A 22,424-nucleotide genomic window follows, 5' to 3' on the forward strand; every position below is an offset into this window, starting at 1 on the left:
GTAGAAAAGAAAATCAAGATAAATTCACTCTTCCACATGCTCATTCCTCTTTGTGGATTGGTTTATTCTTTTATCTTTCATCTGGTTATGCTATGTCACTCAAAAAACTGATTCACGAGGAATCTAAGGCTGTTCCTTTTCTTTGCTGTAGGCAAAGCCTGTTTTATCAGACACATCCATATGAGGCCTCACTCCCGCCCCACCATCAATCAAGCAAAATGTGACATAAATGTCTCACCATCTCTAAGGACAGTCACAGACATTCACAGCTGAGGCCACATTCTCTCCTCCAACCAGAATATAACCTAACATGCTACCTTGATTTAAGAGCATTTATGAAGCCCTGGGACTGTCCTGGGAAGCACTCCCAGCCCTGACCTGAGAAGCTAACATTTCTCCCTGATTCCAAAGTGTCATAGAGAAGCACATATTCTTTTTCCCATCCTCAGGCAGACCTGAGCCCGTGGGCGAACTACAACACATGGCCCTGTTTGGTCTGCTATCTTCTTAGAGAGCTTATTGCCATCCAAAGGCAGGAGACAGGCAACAAGGCAGGAAATGGGAAAGGTTTCAGGAAGCCAACAGAAAGGACTGCTCATCCTGGCTTCCCTGGGGGCCAAACAGTTAAACCCAGGTTCTGAGACCGCACAGGGTGTGCCAGGGAGATGCTGTGGTCCCTGATGCTTCCAAGCAAAAGAGCAAGCGCAGGTGGCTCTGAGGAAGTCTCAAGGAGAGCTCAGGTTGGGACAGAGGGGGGGATGAAGGAGCACCCATGACAAAGTAGCTCACGGAGTGCCAGGAGACCCAAAGAGAGACGTTGTATGTCATTGCTGTGCTTGGCTACAAGCACCTTCTAAACATGGGCTTTGGTCAAGACTGATAGGACCTGAAGCCTTGAGCCCCAAAGAAAGACCTGGAAAACAGTCTCTAGGAGCACTACCTGGGGAATGACTGACCAGCTGTGTGGCTGAGGGTCATCTGCCTGGACACAGGGTGTTGTTGCAGCTGCATCTCTCTCCAGTTCCCAAAGACAGCATGGGCATGAGACCCAGACACAGAAATCTTTCTCTCCAGGGGCCCAGCCGGTCAGGTCTTTCAAAACCACCAGGAAGACAAACTCCTCACCAGTGTGTCCAATGGTGGCCTTTACTATCTGCTGGTAACCCCCTGGTACCTGAGCAACTGGGTATAACTACTCTTGTACAACTTTCATGGTTGTGAAGACAGGACCGAGAGGGGTCTTTGTGAGAACCAACATTAGATCAGGGATGCAGGAAATACAGTCTCTGAGGCCAGATTCTTTTTTCTCTTTTCCAAAGAGGATTCAAATTAGCATGGGTAGGAAGAAGCACTGAAGGCTCAGGGATGCTACTGAGCACTGAGTGAGCACCATGGAGGCACTCAGAAAGTGGATAATCAGGGCAGAGACAGCAGCCTTGTGAACCGGTGTTGAAACATAAACCAGCTTGTCCGCTGAGTGTTAGAGGTGAGTGTATATTATAGCGACAAAAACAAGGTAAAATATAGAAAACCAAGGGCAAAAGGGAAACAAAGATGCAATCACCGTCATCATCACCATAATCATCAACACTGTCATCACTACCATTATCACCACCACCACCATCAATACTACCATCACATCAACATCAGCACCACAATCTTCACCACCACCACCATCACTACCATCAGTGCCAGTATCATCACCGTCACCATCACCACTGTCATCACCACCATCATCACCCTCAGGAAGCTACACAGCTCACTGAGACTCACACAGATAGTAAATGCCCAATGTGGATCTAACCAAGCAGAATCTTGCCATTAATCTCGAGTGGACTTGGGGGGTAACAAACCCAGCTCTTACACACTGTCCATGGCATGAAAGCAAGCCCAGTTCTTCCCTTGGGACCTGGAGGGACACCACAACCCTCACACAGAACACTGATTAGACTGAGCTGGTCCCGACGTGGTCCTCCCGTGCAAGGCAGGGCTGCCACAGCAGATGACAATCCAAGAGATGCAACTCCACAGAGGACAAGGTCATTGGCCTTGCTGTCTCCATGGCTCCCCAGTACCCTAAAGTATAATGTAGGGTCACCTCCACTCTCACCCTGTGTGGTGGATTGAATAGAAATGGTCCCCAAAGACTCTCATGTTTGAATGTTTGGTCCATAGGGAGTGGCACTATTAGCAGATGTGGCCTCGTTGAAGTAGGTGTGGCCTTGCTGGAGGAAGTGTGTCACCGTGGGGGCGGGCTTTGAGGTCTTAGAAGCTCAAGTCAGTTGCTTTTCCTACTACTTGCAGATCAAAATATAAACCTCTCCGCTCCTTTTCCAGAACCAAGTCTGCCTGCACACTGCCATTGTCCCGCCAAGATGATGACAGACTAAACCTCTGAACTACAAGCCAGTCCCAATTAAATGTTTTCCTTTCTAAGAGTTGCCGTGCTCATATTGCTGTCTCTTTACGGCAATAGAAACCCGAAGACACCCTGTCTCTGTGGATGGCAGTGTGCACATGAGTCCGTCCCCATATTTAATTCTTGATTCTGACTGGGGTTTCTCTCCATGAAGAATGTACATTAAGAGTCCAACAGAAGTTGAAAACTGGTGAGCCCTGGACTCAGCCAGTAGAAAGACTGATTTGACGTTAGCCTTGCAGGGGATTTTGCTTGTTTAACAGTCCCATACACATATATAATGGATTTTAGTCACTTTGACACACACTGGCTCCCTCTCTCACCCTCTCCTTTTTCCTTCTTCTCTATAAGTTCCCCTTTACTTTCACGTTTTCCTTTGTATGGCCCTCTGAGTTTCCTTTGTTTTTGGATTGTGGTGGGTAGGAGGTAACATAGCCTTCTCCCTGGGTGACTTTTGGCAATTAATGGTTGCTGGAGGAAGGGCTATCATTTTCCCAGTAGGCACTGGTTTGTGTGTATATTGGTTGAATGTTCCTTATCAGGAAACCCACACACCCTCCACTGCTCCCCAACTTCCCTAGCTACTAATCCTCATTTATTCCTGGCATGATCCTGGGCTGCGGAGACTATTCTATTAAATAATCATCTTCTCTCAACCATGTTCTCCCATGTCTCCTGGTCCCTATATCTCTACTGTGTCTCTCTACTTCTGTCTGTATCTCTTATGATGTTTTCACTCATACTTTATGCCCAGAGCACTCGGGGGCTAGTTTAGAGCCTTCAACGCTGTACCCAGTGCTTCGCAGTGGAACTCAGTGTATTTTCCCCAAACAACTTAATACATCAGAGTTACATTACATTTCTCAAGTTGACTCTTAACTTGACAGGGTCTAGAACTATCTAGGAGACAAACCCCTGGTATGCCTGTGAGGGACTTTCCTGATTAGGTTAAATGCGGTAGAAGAACCATGCTTACTGCAGGTGGCAACCATCCCGTGGGCTGGGGTCCTGGATGGACTAAGGAGGAGAGAATGAGCTGAGCACCAGCATGCATCTCTCTCTGCTTCCTGACTGTGGATGCCATGTGACCAGCCACCTCACGCTCCTGCCGCCAGGACCTTCATGCCATTATAAACTCTACTCCTCAAACTGTGAGCCAAATCAACCCTTTCTGCCTTGAGTTGTTTTTCCCATGGCGTTCTATCGCAGACAGTCGGAAAAGTAACTAAGACAATCGTATGCTGCAGATGCCAAGCCCTGCGGTCCCCAGAATGTGGCTGTATTTGGAAAAAGTCTTGGATGAGGCAATTCAGTTTCAGTGAAGTCATCTGAATTAATCCTAACCCAACATGACAGCTGTCCTTATGAAAAGGAAGAGAAGGAGTCAGGGTACACACAAACACAGACAGAGGACCCTGGAAGACATGGGAGACAGCTGCCGCCAATCAGCCAGGCAGAGATGCCCCAGAAGAAACTAGATCCGCTGACACCATGACCATGATCTAAGACTTCATGTCCAGGCTCTGGGAAAATGATTGCCAAAGTTGCCTGCTCTGTGGCACTTGCTTTGGCTCCCAGAGCAAAACATGGCTGGCTAGCTCAGCTGGCTATCTTTCACATCTTCCAACCTGGTATCAAATTATTCATTCAACTTTCTCATCCCACAGCCTGAACAGACTCTTGTTAGCAGGGCTGAGGCTCCAGGTGTATGCCCCAAGGTGCCTCTCAACCTTTTATAGTCTACTATGTAGATAATTTTCAAGTTCTCCAGAAGGAACGTGTGTTGCTTATTCTAAAAGAAATACTGACACTTCTGCCTTTACAAAACAAAGATATAGAATTCAATTTAAAGTGGCAGACAGCACGTTCCCCGGCATCCCCATAGAGCCCAGGGCAGGAACAAAGCATCAAAGCAGCCAAAAGACTTCACCTATCAGCAAGAGAGATGGAGGGAGCATGTTTGCAGATAAGATGGGGTGAGATGTCTGGATGGCGGGGGGAGTCTGCACAGTGTACGTGAGGAGTCATCTTTGAGGGAGTCAGTCCACCGTTGGGAGCTTTTACAGCAGCTGAAGATGAGCCCTTGGGGTGGCTGAGTCTTTCATTGCCAACTCAGCAGGATTTTAGAATTACCTAGAAGGCACGCTTCTGGGTGTGTCCTGCGGGTGTTTCCAGAGAAGTTTATCCAAGGAGGAAAATGCTGCTCTGAGTGTGGGTGGTACCAGTACATGCCCTGGAGTCCTGGACTGAATAAAAAGAAAGGCCAGGCGGTGGCGCACGCCCGTAGTCCCAGCTACTCAGGAGGCTGAGACAGGAGAATCGCTTGAGTCCAGGAATTCTGGGCTGTAGTGCGCTATGCCGATTGGGTGTCTGCACTAAGTTGGGTATCAATATGGTGACCTCCCAGGAGCGGGGGACCACCAGGTTGCCTAAGGAGGGGTGAACTGGCCCAGGTCAGAAACGGAGCAGGTCAAAACTCCTGTGCTGATCAGTAGTGAAATTGTGCCTGTGAACAGCCACTGCACTCCAGCCTGGGCAACACAGCAAGACCCCCGTCTCTAACAAAAAAAAAGAAAAAAAAAAAGAAAAAAAAAAGGAAGGCCAGGAAGATGGCTCAACAGATAAAGACTCTAGACTGACAACCCTGGAAACCCCAGGTTGATCTCTAGAGACCACACTTTAAAAGGGGACCTGGAGAAATGGCTCAGCAGTTAGGAGTGCTGGCTGCTCTTCTAGAGGACCCAGATTCATGGATTCGTTTCCCAGCGCCCACATGGCAACTCACAACTGTCTGTGACTCCAGTTCCAGGGGCTCTGACACCCTCATACAGACATGCATGCTGGCAAAACACCAATGCACAGAAAATAAAGGTAAAGAAATAATTAATTTTAAAAAAGAAAAAGAAAAAAGCCAGATGTGGTGGCATGCATCTACAATCCTAAAACTCTTAGGGAGAGATGGATGGGAGAGACAGGAGAATTATCTAGAAGTTCAAGGGACACCTGGCCTGAATATGCAGCCCAGCAGTAAAAACCACTAAAGAGACCCTGACTTAACAAGGTGAAAGGTGAGAAGCAGCTCCTGAAAACTGCTCTCTGACCCCCACATGTGGGCCGTGGCGTGCACGTGTCAACCCCTCTGTCCACAGTTGATTAATTGATTAAAAAGGAGAGAGCGAGCTGAGTCCCAGCATCCATGTCTCTCTGCCTCCTGACCATACACACGATGTGACCAGCTGCCTCCAGCTCCCGCCGCTATGCCTTCCTCTCCGCGATGGACCACACCTTCAAATTGTGAGCCCAAATAAACCCTCCCCACCTGTAGTTGCTCCTGCCGTTCATTTTGCCACAGCAATAAGAAAGTAAATAACACACTGGCTAACCCACCATCACTGGTTCCTTGAGGTTTGGGCAGCTGTGGCCCTGCTCCTAGAAAGACTCAAACCACAGGGCTCATACTTAACGTAGTCAGCTGCCGTTAGCCAGGAAGAAACCAAGACGGATGATAAACGCAGAGAGAGTTAAACCCACGTGAAAGATTTCCACGGAGCAGCAGATGTAGAAAGGTCCTCATTAAATGGATTCTATAGCTCTCCTCATGACAGTAATGCTGACCTCCTATAGACACTGTCAGCTGCTCGACGGCAGGGTGCTCTCAGGACCTCATCCTAATTTCCATTTATATTTATTCTAAATTGGGCACCTTGGAGACATTTAAGAAAGAGAGAGACACCGGCTAAACGATCCTGACAGCCCTGTTGCTCTCTGATGAGAGAGCAGATGAGGCCCACAGGGGGCGGAGAGATTCCTAGGTAGGAGGCCCGGAGCTGCCTGTCACCTCTACTTACACACTAAGACAGTCTCTCTCTGTCACTTCCACCCACCAGCCATGAGGTGACCAAGTAAAACCACTCACCACCAAGCAAGTCTGTGGAAGTGTCACACAAAGAGACAGAATTTAGACTGCTCACTAACTGAAACAAGGCTTCCTCTTCATTTGTTCATTACTGAAATAAAAACTGATTGTTTAGGGACTGGATGGCTTAGTGGTTAAGAACGTTGGCTGCTCTTGGAGAGGACCCAAGTTCTATCCCTAGCTCCCACATGGTGGTTCACAACTGTACCAGGGTATCAATGCCCTCTTCTGGCCTCCATGGGTACTGCATGCACATGATGCAGATAAACTCACACAGGCACACATATGCATACACATAAAAATAATAAGTAAATTAGTAAATTTTTATATGGTTTGAAGGGTATATATGATTCTTTCAAAGTTTTTGACACACAAATATAAGGATCCAAGTTTCAGTCCCCAACACCCATATAAAAAGCTAGGTGTGGTGGCTCACATCTATAATCCTAGCAACAGGAGGCAGAAGTAAGAGGATCTCTGGGGCTCATCCATAGTCTCCAAGTTCAGTGAGAGACTCTGCCTCAAAAACAAGCTGGAGAGTGATTGACAAAGAGGCCTAAAGTTGACTTCTGGTCTCCACGTGCATGTACACACATCACACACAAAATGAATTTTTTTCCATTCCTGATCTTCTATGTGCACATATGTATGTACATGTATGTGCCACAGCATGTGAGTGGCAGTCAGAGGACAGCTCCTTCTACCATGTACGTTCTGGAGATTGAACTTAAGCCATTAGGTCTGGTGGTATGTACCCTTACCGGCTGAGCCACCTCATCAGCCCCACTTTTTCAAGTTATATAGGTCTTCACAGAGTTAGAACTAAGGTCAGTCTACACTGGCTTCAGGCTTCAGGTCCAGCTGGATTTGATGTTCCCAGCACCATCTCCCCACTTGTTAGAAATGCTCTCGAATGGCCCAGTGGGTAGATGGACTGGGACAGGGGTGTTGAATGGCCTAGCCAATAGATCAAATGACAGAGGCACACTGACCAGCGTCTCATACGCATTGTGCTGATGAGAGAGGCAACCTCAGATAATAGCCAAGCACTCTGGCTGAAACAAGACTAACATAGATGGCAGAAGAGACACCCAAGGGCCCCTTCCTTCTAGCCCTTCTGGACTGGGCAGGAAGTTGAAAGAGGCATTTGGGTAGAATGTAGACTTCTGGCCTCGGTGTGCAAGTATCAACTCCTTGTGTTTGACATCACCTATTCTGTGGTCATTTTGCACAACAGGGGGGAAAAAGGACACATAACATACACGTAAACAACAAATCACACTTAGCAACTGGTTCAGGGACCCAAAGCCACTCATAGGACCAATTTCAAAAGCCCTCTACTGTTTTCCAAAACAGGAAGCAAGCAGTGGAAGTAAGCAAAGCAAGGACACAGCCTCTCCCTGCAGAGCTCTGTGGGATTTCTGCAGAGGGGCACTCAACCGTGTGACCTTGACAGTCCAGGGGACCAATGTGTCTAACCACTCAGAGACCCTCCTCACATGGTCTCGCTATGTCTCCCTGAGTCCCATGACTCTCTACGTAGACAGTCTGGCCTCAAACTTGCATCGATCCTCCTGCCTCTGCCTCCTGAGTGCTGGAATTAAAGCCATGCAGCACCATGCTCAGCTCCACCCTGCTGCAGAGGGACTTCCAGGCAGAAAGAGAAGACAGATTTTAAAAAAAAATTGGGGGGACCAGGTATGATGGCACACACACACACACACCTTTAATCCCAGTACTCGGGAGGGAGAGGCAGCAGGATCTCTATGAGTTCAAGGCCAGCCTCGTCTACAGAGCGAGTTCCAGGACAGCCAGAGCTACACAGAGAAAGCCTGTCTCCAGGGTTCCAGTGAATGCAATGAAAAAATATATAATGTGCCTTATTAAGGGACTAGTATCAATTTGAGTGCCACCAGGTCTCCAGAAAGGGGAGTGCAGCACTGGCTGGAGTCAAGACAACCAAATGTGGCCAATGAATAAGATTGGCTTACGCAACAGCCAATGAGAGCGCTCAGCAGGTAAAGTGCTTGGGGCCAATCCTGCAAACCTGAGTGTGATCCATGGGACCCACAGGGTAGGAAAGAATCCATTCCTGCAATTGTCCTCGGATCTCTACTTACACACTGTGACATGGATGCCCCGATACAAACAAGAAAATAAATACATAAGTGCAAAAAACAGCAGTCATGGTAACAGTATAGTCACAACAACTAGGAATTCCTGCAGACCTACAGGTGGTGGCTGTCCTAACTGCATTAACATGGTTCCTATGTACTCTAAATGTGTTCACAGGCACTGGGTTTTATGCACAATCCTATAAAACACCTGCATTATTTTTCTAATTACTAATACCAATATATGATTGTCAAACAAATTTGTAATATAATCCTAAAGCTATTTAGAGATGTCAAAGTGGGAGCACAGAGATGTTAAGAAATTAGTCTTAGGTCACACAGCAGGGGAAGGGGTGGAGCCAGCCCTCTCTAGCTGGTTCCAGATCCTAACCAAGGCAAAGAGGGGCTCAACAGAGGCCTTTAATTGATCCTATGACCTGGAAGTTTATGGGAAAGGAACCTATGAGGAAGGCAAGGAATAGACACATCGGTAGGAGCCACATCAGAAGTAAAACCACTCACTGTGAAGAATCCCAGTAGCAGGGAAAATATATCCCCAAAAGCCTGCAGTCCCTTTTCCTGGAATGTCGTCCAGATTGTAATGTATGTGCAGCCCTGAGTTGGGAAGGAGGCAGGTATGCAGCCACAAGCAGGTGCAGACCACCGGGGCAGCCCTGGCTGTCAGTCCTTGGCTGCCCTGACAGGGCTCACAGAACAATACCGCCACCTGCTGGCCTCAACTGTCAACACAGAGCAAAGCAGGTGCTGGGCCTGGCTTTGGGGAGAATAAAAGACTCTGGGGTCGTGGGGCTTTTGTCACATTGCGCTGCTGCCCTCCCACGGAAAGCCTTTGGGCACAGCAGACCTGCGAGTCCAGTCTCTTCAAGTCCCCAAAATCACAACTTGGTGGGCTTCAGGCAAAAAGGATCACCACCCCCAGACTATGAGGAAGGGACCTGCAAACAGTGACAAGGGACTATTCTCTGCCCTGAAGACTAAACACTTTACCCAGCAGGGGAAACACCATGCCCCACATCCCTGACCTGCACTTGCCACCACACGCGGAGTCTTGTGATGTAATGAAGCCGTGGGCTTCTGGGTAACAGCCAGAGACAGCAGCAATGGCAGGGATGGTGACCTTAGAGGCCACTCTACCTGCTCCCCTCTGTCCACACCTCTCACCCCAAGATGTCACAGCACAGAGTAGGAGGCATCTGCCTGCCCATCACAGTCCTCAGGGGAAATTCTGTCTGCTGTCACAGACGTCTACCCTCTAGGGTACTCATTCCAACCCCAGACTAAAAAATGTTCCCTGTGTGCTAGAGAAATGACTTGGTGGTTAAGAGCACCGGCTGCTCTTCCAAAGGACTGGGTTTAATTCCCAGCACCTACGTAGCAAATAAGAACCAGCTCTACGTGATCTGATGCCCTCTTCTGGTCTCTGCGGGAAATGCACACAGACTTAAACAGGTATGATCTGATGCCCTCTTCTGGTCTTTGCGGGAAATGCACACAGACTTAAACAGTAAAACACCCATGTTCTTAGCATTAATTTTTAAAAAATAAAAACTTCCCTGATTCCTCTTTCATGGGCCACCTGTGTACTGAGGGGCGCCAGTAGAAGGAAGCCTTTAAAAGCTAGCGCCAAGAGAGCTAAGCACGGCCTGCGTCAGCAGGAGCCGGCGACTTGAGCTAAAACTTCCAGGGCTCTGATGGAGACAGAAACCACGTGTCATTTTCCAGAGACCCTGAAACTGAGTCTGGGGCCTCAGTCTTGATCCCCATTCAGACCGCCCCCCATACTGACCTCCACACCCCCACAAAACAACATCAAGCTAGAGTGGGCTGAACACTCTACAACAACTCATACAACAACTCGTACAACTCGTACAACAACATACGTACAACAGAACATCAACAACATACAACATACATACATACAACATACAACAACTCGTACAACAGAACATCAGAGTGGGCTCCGATTTGGGCTCGCGCCATCTTTATTAAAAGCAGGTCATCAGGGAGAGTGTGAAGTTTCTGCAGCCAAATTCGAAGTCCTGAAGTGGGCACCTCTGAACCTGAGCCCACTCAATGAAGGCGAGAGAGCAGAGCACACATGAGTCCCGTGGCTCTCAAAGGCATGGGAAGAGGCCAGACTCCAGGCCCTCCTGAAGTTGAGCAGAGTCCTTTGCTCAACTTAGGCGTTCATAAATTGCCTCTCCCGGTATCTGTCTCTTTTCTCTCCCTTTGGGAAAAATCTTGGTAATAAAGGGACATGTGACCCCTCCCCCAATTCAGGACGTTTAAGGGACTTGAAGCCTGGCAAGGTGGTTTAGTGGGTAAAGGTGCTCGCTGTCAAATCTGGAGATCTGAGTTCGATCCCCAGGGTAGGAGGAGAAAACCCACTCCTGGAAGTTGTGCTCTGGTTTTCTTACTTGTGTTGTGGTACAGATGTCAACACACACACACGTAATAAAATTAAAGATTAAGAGTCAAAACGATCTGGTCTACAAAGTGAGTTCCAGGACAGCCAGGACTGTTAAACAGAAAAACCCTGTCTTGAGGGGGAAACGGAGAGAGTCAAAACAAGAGAAAGACTGAGCAGGGCTGTCCTGCTTTTCTACCTGGTCTGGGGGCATTGTGCATGGCCACGTCTCCTAAGCCTAACAGCTTCCCTGATGGAATGAGAATCTAAGGCTTCTGTGGGCAGGGTGCTAGCTCCATGCTGGCCTCCTGTTTTTGATGTACCCTCACCCATATGTTCCTGAAACGAGAGGAAAGTGAGCAAGAGGCAGCTGTGTTCCCAGAATTCATCCACAGCACCCAGTGTGCCAGAAAATAAGTGTGGGATGGGGACCCAGGCTACAATGTCTGCCCCCGGTCACCAGTATTCTCTGTTGAAATGACCTCAGAGAGCCCCATTTCATATTTCAAGCTGGTACCATCTACCCAGCAGGCACAGGGCAGGAACTGGCTCAGAAGAATTTGGTCAGAACCCAATTTGAGTTGAACTCCAAAACCAGCACACCACCCTTTCCAGGCTGACAGAGATCCGAAACCCTGGATGACTCTACATGCAATAGCTATGTGGATGTAATTTCATTCAGAGCTCTCAGGGGAGCAAAATCTGGCAATGGCCATCTAAAATTAACACATCTGGCCTTGGAGAGACTGCTCCTACTTCTCGGGACTCTTCTTGGAAAGTTACCTGTCCAGATGTGAAAGGCCACACTCAGGACTCCTTCTGGAATGAACCTTTACATCAACAGCCACGGAGGTAAGTGTCCACAGGCTGGATGGGTGATCTGGTTCTAACGGAGCTTTTGGAAGCTGAGCCCAGGTCACCCTCACAACTGCCTGCGAGAGATACGGCCCACGGTAGGCAACACTGCAATGCTAGAAAGCTAAGAGTCACAGTGATGTTAAGAAGAAATGAAGGCAAGGGTTTTTTGTTTGTTTGTTTGTCTGTCCGTCTGTTTCTTCTGCGCCAGCTAACAACTAGAGAAGCCATACATGTCACAGGCCAGGCGTGTGATGGATTGCACAATCACGGCTCTCAAAAACATTGCAGGCCCCATGATAAAAATAATGTACAGAGGAGAATTACCTGATACTATATGTTAGTGCAAACTAAACTATATACAGAATATATGTGTGAAAATCTGTGTGTGTGTGTGTGCAAGAAGGCATAGACAATGCATTGATATGCTTTTCATGTGTAAAATATCTCTAAACACATAGGGAAGCGATCTAATATCGACTGACTATAAGAAAAAAGTGGCTAAGGTTGGATAGGGTTTGCTTTTCTTTAAAATTACATTTATAGTCTGAATTAGAATCATATGCGTGTATCATGGCTTTAACTATGTGAACAGGCTTGCCAACATTCGCTTTCCAGACCACAAAATGCACCCGTGTACTCCATGGACCCCATCTCTATCACCTAGTATAAACCCTGAGTCAGCCCCCAGTCTGACTCCTCACACCTGGTCCCTCTGCTCTAATTGTCTTTCCTACCACTGTGATAAAAAACACCCTGGTAAGAAATCAATTTAGGGGAGACAGGGTTTATCTTAGCACATACTTCCAGGTGACAGTCCACCCAAGACAAGAGCTAGAAGCCACTGGTCATAGACATCCACAGTCACGAGCAGAGAAATGAACCCTTCCTGTTGCTTGCTTGCTCTTGGCTAGATTCCTTCTCTCTCGTACTGTCCAAGGCTCCCTTTCTAGGGAACAGTGCCTCCCACGAGGGACTGGGTCTTCCTGCATTAATTAACTGTCAAGATAATCCTCCACAGAGATTCCCACCACGGGCCAACCTGATCTAGATCATTCCTTATTAAGACTCTAAATGAGGTGAATCGAGGTTGTATCATGTCGACAGTTGAGCCTAGCCAGCACACATGACACATTTACGAGCTCAACAGGTGTGTTCATGTCTTTGCCACCTGATACACGATTGTGTTATCTCCAGTTTGAGGCCATGGAGGACAGCACTGTCGGGAACCTACACACCCATGCCTCCATTTCTTTCCGGCAGATTTAGAAGTAGCAAGGCCAGGTCCTGTGGCAGAGGTGCATTGTGAGAACCTGCCAACTGTTCTCAAAGCCTCTTCACCATTTTACATCCCAACACCCACCCAGAGGAATGTCACTTGGCTGCGTCCTTACCAACACTGCTTGTTTCTGTCACCCCATCAGCTTCACAGTGGGATGCTAACCCTTGGTTTGAGTTTGCCTTCCCCTGGTGACTAACAGTGTGGGGATCTAACTGTCAACATTTGATCGGTAACTATACTACAGACACAGAAAAACCACAACCTTCAGGTTCTCTCCCCAAAATCAAACAGCCCTGAGTCCGTATTCCACGCACAAAGACCCTTTGTCTCCTCTCCTAGGCTCCCGGGTCCTACATTATGGAGCGGTATATGGCACAATATTCCAGATGTCAGTGGGACCACTGGTGACAGCCCCCAAACCAGACACATCACTGTCTCCCAGCTGTAGTGGTCTGAATGAGAAATACCCCCCACAGGCTCATGTAGTCAAGCACTTGGTCCCCAGCAGGTGGCGCTGTTTGAGGAGGCTATGGAACCTTGAAGAGGTGACATCTTGCTGGAGGAAGTATGTCACTGGGGGTGGGCTTTGAGAATTTATATCCTTGCCCTACTTCCTGTCCTTTCTACTTCCTGTAAGTAATTGGAGATGAGATCGCCCAGCTTCCTGCTTTGGCTGCCGTGCCTCCCTCGCCATGGTGAACTCTTGCTGGAACTGTAAGCCTCTTTCTTCTATAAGCTGCCTTGGTCATGGCTTTTATCACAGCACCTGAAGGGCACCCAATCCAGGCAACTTGGACTTGTAACCGAAAGACGGTGTGCATGTCTACTCCCACGACCACACCCCCAGGGTCCCTAAATGTGTGCAAGGCCTGGATCCTGAAGATAAGTCCCATGGGGTCGCAGCAGCAGCTCATGGTGGTTTTAAATGTATTCCTCTCCATGTAAGTCACCCAAAGAGGCAGGGCTCAGCTGGCTACCCACTCACAGACTCCCCGCTGCAGACAAGGTCAGGAGGGAAACTCAAGCACTGTACGCAGTAAACAGGCCTCCTCTTCTAGTTCAGTTTCCCCCCACCATCCCACCCCAGCCATGCCACCAGGCCCTCTGACGCCCCCCACATCCTGCAACAGGCCAGCTCCACCTGCTAATGGAAGACAACTGTCTCGAAGCTGGCTGGTAAATCTTATTAAAGCAATCCCTCCCTGAACCCAGACTATTACAGCCACCCTTATGGTAGAATAAAAATTAATTTTCTCAGCTATAATAAGAACGATAAGAATGAATCACTTGGGACCAAATAAAGATTACAATTAGCACCAACAGAATAAATCGAAGTTTAACGTGGGCCAGCTGTGGATTTGCTCCGATTTTCTCTCCATTGCCTGTAAAGGCATCTGCAGAGAAAGGCCTCCCTCATGAGCCCTGCGGATACAGTGGCTGTGTGAAGTTCCTGGGAGGAAAGGGTGGCTTCTCAGAAGGCACAGAGGCCAAAGGCTCGGGGGACACAGAGGCCAAAGGCTCGGGGGACACAGAGGCCAAAGGCTCAGAGGGCACAGAGGCCAAAGGCTCAGGGGTCACAGAGGCCAAAGGCTCAGGGGGCACAGAGGCCAAAGGCTCAGGGGGCACAGAGGCCAAAGGCTCGGAGGGCACAGAGGCCAAAGGCTCGGGGGGCACAGAGGCCAAAGGCTCAGGGGGCACAGAGGTCAAAGGCTCAGGGGGCACAGAGGCCAAAGGCTCGGAGGGCACAGAGGCCAAAGGCTCGGGGGGCACAGAGACCAAAGGCTCAGAGGGCACAGAGGCCAAAGGCTCAGGGGGCACAGAGGCCAGAGACTTGGAGGGCACAGAGGCCTTGGGAGAGTCCAGGGAAGGGAGACAAGTTGAGGACAATCATGCTATGGAGCAAGTGGCCTCTGTCAGGTCCCTGTGGACCTGTGTGGTCACTGAGTCATTCAGCATAGGTGCCCCTCCTGGGAACTGCGCTCAGCTTCTCCTTGGGAACTTCCTCCTCCCCATCATCATCCTCCTCGTCTCCCTCCTCCCTTGTCCACCTTCCCTCCTCTCCCCCTCCTACCCATCATCCCCCTCACTCCCTTCTTCCTCCCACCCCTCCTCCTCTCCCTCCTACCCTTCCTCCTCCTCCTTCCTGTGGGAGCCTACAGTTTTGAATCCATTCCATCTTGACTAATCTAAACCTGTTCTTGCTCCTCAAGGACAAATAACAAGATGTTTGGCCAAAGATGTGGCTACTGGATGCCTTGCTGCTCAAGGATGTTTGACTTAGGGCGTGGTTACTAGGAGTTCTGAGATGTAAGGAAATAATTATGCTTGCTTGTTCCTTATATCATGGGAGGGACATCTTCTGCCCTCCCCTTTTGATTAGGGTATACACGGACTATCAGTAATAAACTTGAGGCTCTTGCAGTATTCACTGGAAGCCCTCCCCCACCCCCCACAGCTCTAGCTTCTGGCTCTTGTCTCTTTCTTAATCCTCACTCCCTTTTCAAGAACACGTGAACGAGTGGGCAGCTCTGACATGTCCCCCTCCCCCTCCACAGTGAGTCTCACCTCAGTGACCCATAGCTGGACAGAGATGCAGTGAAGCCAGTTACAACCCATAGCATCTCTGAAATACTCGTCCGGGGCTGGGGAGATTGTTCAGTCTGTGCTAGCTACTTAGGCATAAGGACAGGAGTTTGAGCCTCCGTGCCTATAAGAAAGGAGGCACTGGAGTGTGAGATGGGCATGGCTGGTAATCCTAGTGCTGACCAGTGAGTCCCTAGGGCTCACCAGGTGGCCAGCATAGACTAATGTCCAATTTACAGAAGCTAGAGAAACCCCATGGGAGCCTTTTAGGTAGAGGCCTGAGAGAGGCCTGGAAACTTCAGGTGACCAAAAGAAACTGTCTCCACCTGCCACGTGCCCACCTGCACCAGACGTAGCCACAAGTGCTGTGTGTACTGACTGTTACTCTCTCCACAGCTCTGGATGTAACTCGCAGTTTTGCTCTATCTGGAAACTGAGGACTGGAGACCTTGTGTCATTCCCACGGTCACCACAGTCTAAATCTGAAACCAAATGGTCATGTTCCTGCCTCCACACTGCAATGTCTTACCAGCCACCCCTGGGGACTCTCCTTGGGAATCCCCATGGGGAGAAGCTAGGCTAGTTATGACTGACTGGTGGATAACAATGGCTCAAGCGAGCGGTCACCTAAGTACATGATTGGTCGGATAGATGGGTGCAACTCTGTACAGTTCTGTCCTGTATATTCCCTGCCTCATTCCTGGAGTTGGTTTGTTTGTAACCCCAGGGAGCGCCTTCCCGAGCCAACAGAAAGGACACTGGGAGGACCCACGCCACAGCCTTCAGGAGACCCACCCTTGGAACCATACCTAGACAGCCTGTGAGGACAGCGAGGCAATCGGCACCCACCCTTACCCCTGTCCTGGCTCCCACGGGACACCAGCACCTCAGCCACCCAGGCAGCGATGCCAACCAGAGCCAAGGCGTACAAAGGAGACATTTCTCCGCTAATTTTGATTTTAATCTCTGAAAGAAGTGAGCTGCAACCTGGGTAGTCATTAGCAGAGAAGAAAGCACCTCTCATACCAGCCCCTAACTCCTGGTGCCCACTGGAAAATGATCGCCGCCCGTGGCAGCCTCACTAATTTGAGCAGAAGAAAAGATCTTTGTGCCTCCTGTACAAGGTTCATGACCTCGTTCCCCGTTCCCAGCTTCCCCGTGTGAGCCTGCCTGGCTCTGGCTCTGAGAAAAAATGGGGCTGAGCCCCTCAGAAGATGCCCAATCCATGCAGAGCAAGGTGCCCTCAGGGAAACCCCGTACCACCGCAGGGGCCCGAGGTGTCGCTGGTTCCTGTTCCTTGCCCTGGGCAGAGGCATTTTCTGCTTGCAAATGAGGCTCTGAGCAGGAAAGAGAGGCCTCCCAGCTGCTGTCTGTGGCAGACATCAAGCTCAGCAGAGTCCCCAATTACAGCATGCAGCCTTCACTGGTGATTCTTGTCAAAATACCCGGATCCCAGCAAGAAAGACCTTGTGCACAGATTCAGATGCTTTACCCGGGAAGGAGCGGGGCTGGGCGAGCTCAGCTAGTAAAGGTACTTGCCACCAACCTAACTGATGACCTAAATTCAATTCCCAGAACCAGCATGGTAGGAGGAGAGAACTGAGTCTCCAAAAGTCAGCCTCTGGCCTCCACGTTCAAGCCCCTCCCTTCTCTGGGCGCATGGATGGCCACTGACATCAGATTTCAGATGCTTCAGCCTTTCTGCCTGGACTCAAAGCCAGTGACTCTGCAGGAAGTTTCAGAACCTCATAAGTGCCCAAGGACTGGGGACCTGAGTCTCTGCCTCTCTGGTATGCACAACAGCCGTGGTTGGACTGCCCAGCGCCCCCATCTGTAATCCAGTCCACTCAATCCCTTTTGAGGTAGACGTGCAACTTTGGAGGTGGCATATTCTGTGGGGCGTGTGGGGTGTATGTGTGTGCTGTATTATACATGCCTGCATGTGTGTGAGCACATGTGTGTTACAAATGTCTGCATGCGTGTGAGCACGTGTGTGCTATTCGTGTCTGCATGTGTGTGAACACGTGTGTGCTATTCGTGTCTGCATGTGTATGTTACATGTGTCTGCATTTGTGTGTTTTATGTGTCTGCATGGGCACGTGTGTGGGCGTGTGGGCATGGGCACGTGTGTGGGCACATGTGTGTGTGTGGTGCACGTGCATGGGGAGGCTGGAAGTTGATGTCAAAAATCCTCCTTCATCACTCTCCCACCTCGTTCACGGAAGCAGGATCTCTCAGTCAAACTCAGAGCCAGTCAATATGGCGTGTCTGGTTAGCCAGCTTGCCTTAGAGATCCCCTGTCTCTGCCCTCCAAGGCTAGAATTACAGGCAGCCACCACACCCACCTGGCATTTATGCGGGTTCTCAGGACCAAGCTCTGGTTCTCTTTTTCATGAAATGCTCTTTCACCACCGAGTCATTTCCCCAGCCCCTATTCTGCCATTTCTTGGACAGCTGCCCCAAAGTGACATTCAACCATCTACAGGGCTTCATCATCTCTGTCATCTGTCAGCCCAGCATGCAGAGTAGAGGCCAGCCTCAACAAGATGTGGCTCAGCCTGGGCTCTGGACATGCTGCCAGCCCCGCCCTACTAGCCCCGAGTGCCCCCCAGGCCTGCCCAGTCCTCCATTCCCCAGAGATGATCTTGTCAATCTCTAAGCACAAGGAGTTCAAACCATACATCTTGAAGGACTGGATCACCCCAGGGCTGGAACATGAAACGTACCAGATGATTCCAGAACAGCTCCTGCCAGACAGCAGCAAAGTGCTCCAAAGCAGCTGGGGACACAGCCATGGCTGTGAGGCCGCTGGAAGGAGTGGTTTCTGCCCAAGGGTGGGATGACTATGAATATCTGACATCTAAAGACAAGTGACTCATGGGAGGACGCACATCAGATCCACAAAGAAGGGGTCACAGAGCTGGCTGGACAACCCAAGAGAGCTGAAGCATTGCCCGGCAGCCAAGTAATGGACTGCATCCAGGAGCAGCTGTGTTAGGGAAGTGGGTTACCACGTTTCTGTCTTCACAACACTCCCCTCGACTCCCTAGTGCCTGTCCTGGAGATAGCACCTACCTTCTCAGACCTTGCTCCCCTCCTGGACACCAGCAGCCTAGCACTCCCATCTGAAGCATCCTCCTGTCTCACACTCTCACCCACAGCAAGCAGGACAGAATTGCCGAACATGACAACTATGTGTCCTTTTCTCACGTAAGACTTTTTTCACAGATATTTAAATTGATTTCAATCCCATTTAAAGCCTGGGGAGACAGCTCAGTCAGCAGCCTGCTTGCCTTGCAAGCAAAAGGACCAGAATTCCATCCCCAGAACCCAGGTCAAAAGAGCCAGCCATAAAATGGACATTGTGATGCACGCCTTTAGTTTCAGAACTTGGGAGGCAGAGATAGGTGGATCTCTGTGAGTCTGAGGTCAGTCTGGTGTACAGAGTGAGTTCTGGGACAGCCAGAGTCCTACCTCAAACAAATAAACAAAAAAACAAAACAATACAACAACAACAAAAAGCCAGGCATGGTGACACAATTTTGTAATCCCAGCACTGGGAAGGAGCATGCGTGGCAGAGGTTGGTAGCATGTCTTCTTCTATTGCTTTCTGCATTACTTTTTAAGACAAGTTCTCTCACTAAACCTGAGATTTGCCAATTCTGCTAGAACGGCTGGCCGGCAAGCTCCAAGAATCCCTCCAGCCCCCGGCCTGGGGTTACAGGCAAACACAACCATGCCCAGCTTTCAGGTGGGTGCTCGAGATCCAAACCTCCCACTCGCAAGATTAGTGTTTTACCCACTGAGCCATCTCCCCAGCCCCCAGAGAGTCTTTTTATTGGAGCTTCTGGAAGCCCTGAAGACTGGTATGCAGTATTAAACAGCCCCAGACTCGGGGACTCGGTACCCGGCTGCAACCATGACATCATCTTTCATTTATAAAATTGCTCCACTCACACCTGACTCACGGAGACACCCGAGACCATTTCTTAAACCCACAAGCCCATCCACAGACAGACAGAAGGTGCCCTGAAGCCTCCGCCCTAGATAAGACCCAAAGCGAATGCCAAGGAAGGGAGGAGGACAAGGTGCTTCTCTGTGCACTGGCTACTGTTGCTATGGCAACAAGGGGTCACTGGGAGACAGCTCCATGGGCCCCATGGTCAGAGCTTCCAGAACAGGACCTGGCTTCCATCAGGGTGGGGCTTGGTGGATCTAAGGAGAGGAATTACAGGTACCTAGGAGCAAACTCACTCTTCAGAGCTTCCTCAAAGGTTCCATGCCTTAGTTTCCCCATCTATAAAATGTAAAATGTAGCCGGCGGTGGTGGCGCATGCCTTTAATCCCAGCACTCAGGAGGCAGAGGCAGGCAAATCTCTGTGAGTTCGAGGCCAGCCTGTTCTACAAGAGCTAGTTCCAGGACAGGTTCCAAAGCTACAGAGAAACCCTGTCTCGAAAAACCAAAAAAAAAAAAAAATGTAAAATGTAAGGCAAGGCATGTGGTGGAAGTTAAAGAGTTGAGAAGGGAATCCAACATCGGGGAACCCCCAACCATTCTGCTGCAGCACAGACTCGGCCCATGCAGCCATCTTGGTCCAGGTGTCTCACCAAGACATCATGCTGAATACGTGTATAAGACAGACACGACTTCAAGTGGATGGCGCTGCCCACACAAAGACGCCCCAGCAAGCTGGTCCCACGCTGCAGACCCTTTTGTTGGGCTTTACACAGTTCCATGGAAGGGGGCCAACATGCCCTTCCTGGAGGGTGGATGATCCCAGGACTACCGTGGGAGAGACTCCTGGTGATGTGGGGCTCAGTCCTCAAAACAACGCATCCCCATCTGGTCAGGACACTCACTTTCGCTTGCTATGGGTCACCAAATTGTGAGGATGCTAGAAACCTGGGGGAGACATAGGGAACCCCAGCCCAGCCAAGGACCCACCAGACACTCAAGTGTACCTGAGGGTGACATCCTTGAGCCATTTCAGAGGATAAAAACAGGGGACACTGCCCCTAACACACCCTACCCTGGGGCAAGATTTTTAAAAAAAAGAAAGGAAGAAAGGAAGGAAGAAGGAAGGAAGGAAAAAAGGAAGGGAGAGAGGGAGGGAGGGAGGGAGGGAGGACTCTGAATTAGGAAGTCAAAGAGTCAATCTGTGGAGACCAGAGAGATGACTCAGTGGTCAATAGCTGATCTTGCTCTTACAGAGAACCTGAGTTCAATTCCCACCACCCACACGACAGCTCCCAACCACTTGTAACTCTAGTTACAGGGGATCTGATGCCCCCTTCTAGTCTCCAAGGTATACAGACACACATGCAGGCAAGACTCACACACACACACACACACACACACACACACACACACACACACCCCAAAAAAAAAACATAAAAAGAAAATCATCATTTTTTAAAGAAGACAATCTGGGCATGTCATAACACACAACACCTCTCCCCCCATAATGGACATCTAAAGACAAAAGGCCATGTCTGAACTTTCCCACATGCAACAGAGCCTGGCTTACAGTAGGTACTCAGGAAACAATGGTATCATGGATAACACGTGGCACAGAAGAAGTCAAACGACTGGGGGTGGCAGAGCATGGGGCATTCCTTCTTGACACACCTTGGCAACAGGAAGAACCAGGCTCCCACAAAAGCAAGATAGCAGATAGTCATTCTGCCCATAAAGGAGCAAGGACTTGACAGGAAGAAGAGGGTAGACCAGACAATGTTTTCTTTTTTGTTTTCTTTTGTTGTTTTCTACACGGGGTTTCTCTGTGTGACCCTCGTTGTCCTGGAACTAGCTCTGTAGGCAAGGCTGACCTCGAGCTCACAGAGATCCGCCCACCTCTGCCTCCCGAGTGCTGGGATTAAAGGCGAGCGCCACCACCTCCCACTGTCCTTCTTTTCTAAGGGAGGTTCAGTATCTGAGAAAAGTCAGAGAGCTCTGGTTCTGTAGAGTTCATGCCTATCATCCCCGCACTCGGAGGCTGAGGCAGAAGGATCACCAAGTTCAAAGACAGCCTAGGCTGCTTGGCAAGACCTTGTCTCAAACAAACAAACAAACAGACAAAAAACAAAACAAAACAAAAAAAAACAACAGAGAAAAAATGGTGGGGCTGGCACTGGGAAGGTGGCTTAGAGTGATAACCTGCCAGACGCACTGTTGAATCAAAACCCTGCAACTTACGGAAAAGCTCTGTGGAAAAGTTTGTTTTTAAGGGCCGTGGACTTCCACAATCACGCGGGTTTGTATGTAAATGACACAAGAGAGTCTGCACTAAAGGCACGCATGTGATAACCGGGATCCCTCTGGGGAAGGTGGGAGAAGGAGGTGCTTGGGATGTTGAGCTCCTGTGTGATGTTTTATATAAATAATACAAGTGGCTCCAGACCTCCTTCTCATCAGCGTCCTGTCTGCCAGCCACCACCAAGGCTTCCCACACAGCAGCCACCACCCAAGGCTTCCCACACAGCAGCCCGTTCACTCCAGCAAGGTGAAATGTTTTAAAAGGAAGTGGGTATAGCTCAGTGGTAGAGTACTTGGCTGGCATGCATAGGGTCCTGGGTTCGAGTCCTACCCCAGAAAAACAACAGTAACTACAATCTGAATCTCTGAAGTACCGATGACACTTCATGAGGCCTTCCCATTTAACAGCGAGCCTTCTACATGTACCAGGGAAAAATTCCTGGCCTCCTGAAGTCATGTTTCTAAGAAAAAAGAAAAACCACCACTGAGAGCCAGTGAGATGGTTCAGCAGGTAAAGTTGCTGCTGAGAAGCCTACCAACCTGAGTTCAATACCCAGGACCAGCATGGTGG

The 22,424-nt window shown here is 49.5% G+C and overlaps 1 protein-coding gene and 1 non-coding gene across 2 annotated transcripts in view; one reads left to right on the forward strand and one right to left on the reverse strand.

The window, feature by feature from the left end:
- The window catches only part of Tmem132b (transmembrane protein 132B), a 280,169-nt gene that overhangs the window by 184,142 nt on the left and 73,603 nt on the right, over positions 1–22,424 (reverse strand). The window lies entirely within an intron of this gene.
- Positions 4,682–4,979, forward strand: LOC146895388 (signal recognition particle RNA). The gene has a single exon (XR_015000696.2).

The sequence above is a fragment of the Myodes glareolus genome, chromosome 2, assembly GCF_982192425.1.
Source record: "Myodes glareolus chromosome 2, mMyoGla1.1, whole genome shotgun sequence".
Classification (NCBI taxonomy): domain Eukaryota; kingdom Metazoa; phylum Chordata; class Mammalia; order Rodentia; family Cricetidae; genus Myodes; species Myodes glareolus.